The sequence below is a fragment of the Diadema setosum genome, chromosome 19 (genome assembly GCF_964275005.1).
Source record: "Diadema setosum chromosome 19, eeDiaSeto1, whole genome shotgun sequence".
Lineage (NCBI taxonomy): Eukaryota > Metazoa > Echinodermata > Echinoidea > Diadematoida > Diadematidae > Diadema > Diadema setosum.
Genome location: NC_092703.1, coordinates 30,930,387 through 30,932,669, shown reverse-complemented (window position 1 = coordinate 30,932,669; position 2,283 = coordinate 30,930,387).

Genomic DNA, 2,283 nt, shown 5'->3' with positions numbered 1-2,283 from the left:
GTTGGTTGCACGCACAGGATGTAGCATCTATACTTTCGTGAACTCTTTAGTCAAAAGATTTGAGGTCTAATTACTTTAGCTTACAGCAATGCAATTGATTCAAGAGCTAAGTCGACTGAGTTTAACTGTGTTACCTGCGCACAGCAGTAGACCAGCCTTTTACAGTAAAATGTGCTGTAAAGCAATGGACCCAACCAGTCAACAATGGCATGCATTGAGGCAATTCGACGCACCGCTATAGAGATGATGAAACAGCCAACACCCTCCCTAAAAATATAATAGCATATTTCCACCTTTGTCAAAAGTCATATATGACCTACTTGCTTTGTTCCTATTTCAATAGAGCAGAAACCGGCGACATAGACTGAATTCAAATAATTTCCACAAACTGCACAGATATAAAAGAAATGTTCACACCCCCTCCGTCTTAGTCCGTTTCCTCATCTCATCACGGTGAACAATTCCATTTTACAGGATTATTAAGCAACGTTTACCCTGTCAGTCATACCTTATACAAGCCCGCCTTTTTCTTTTTGTGGGAGTGGGGGGGGGGGGGGGGGCTAAAAATGCCATCGGTGTCCACAAATCTTGGCGCGCAACATATTTATGTGGTCTATTTCCTTTTCCGCTCCAAGAAAAAGCCCTCCTCTACTAACTTTAGATTTCGCTCTGTTTAGTCAAAATATAGTTTCCACTTATTTTACATTATTCTCTCTCATGCATGGCTGATCAATTTGAAGTGTACGTTTGCTGTACCCCTGGTTTCAGCTTTTATCGTGTTTATGCTCTAATGTTATCACTATACACTATTTATAGTACTCATACTTTGAACTCGTTTGAAACTTGTCGCAGTTGGTCATGCTCGTATACCAGTGTATTTTTATACTATTTTTATCAATCAGTACTTTTTCTCTTTCTTTTATCTCTCTTTTTTCTTCTCTTTTCTTTCACTGTTCTGCTCTTTGTACCTTGCTATTTTAGCTCATAAAATAGTTTCGTCATTAGTATTTCGTGTCCTATCTCCAGCGCTAAACGAATTTACGTCGACACTTTTTTTCCCCTGGAACACGCGGTCACAATCTTTGCTTTTGCTGTTCTTTCGTATTTCATAATAGTTATAGAGAATTATCTTTAATGTACATATGTTGACACACTCTCTTGTAATGACCAACCATGTATTATAATAATATTGTGCTATTGCTTGTTTGTCATTTTGTATCTTTTCTGCTAAGTACATGTACAGATGAGAGGGTGCTGTTCGTTATTCCGAAGGTTCGTTAATCCGAAACAAACAAATTCCCTATACCTAGAGGTAATTGTTAATCCAAAAAAAGAAAAAGGGTTCGTTAATCCGAACATTAATTTGTGGCATTATTCCGAAGGTTCGTTAATCCGAAAATGAAATAGGGTTCGTTATTCCGAAGGTTCGTTAATCCGAAAACGAAATAGGGTTCGTTATTAGGAAGGTTCGTTAATCCGAAACAAACAAATTCCCTATACCTAGAGGTAATCGTTAATCCGAAAAAGAAAAAGGGTTCGTTAATCCGAACATTAATTTGTGGCATTATTCCGAAGATTCGTTAATCCGAAAATGAAATAGGGTTCGTTATTCCGAAGGTTCGTTAATCCGAAAACAAATAGGGTTCGTTATTCCGAAGGTTCGTTGATCCGAAATGATATAGGGTGCGTAACGAACCTTTGGAATAACGAGCTTTGTTTCATTTTCGGATAACGAACCTTCGGAATAACGAACCTTATTTCAATTTTCGGATTAATGAACCATCGGAATAACAAACCTCATCACATTTTCGGATTAACGAACCTTCGGATTAACGAATCTTTGTAATAACGAACCTTCGGACCAAAGAACCTTCGGAAAAACGAACCTTCGGAATAACGAGCTGTAACCCAGATGAGATGCGAAATATGAGAATAAAAAGCTGGAACTGTTCACTGTGTGTCTCGAGTGTAAGACCAGTGCAGTTTCAGCAGTTCAGTTCAACTTTTCACCACAAGCCAGGATAAAATCTATGATTCTTAAAGGCGTACGTATGTAAGTTTCCAAGAAAATGCCACCCTGACTTTTATTGAGAACAGTTTTGAAGCCATGCTGGGCAAACCAGCATGAGTTAGTTCATAGACAGTGAAAACATTCTTTCGAGAACGTAACAAACTTTGAATTTCATGTCATCCACTTTATTCATTCATGTTACTACATAGAGTCTAGTAGCTGACTCTCCGTGTGCTACTTCGGTTCATATATCCCTCTATTTTCTATTCTCT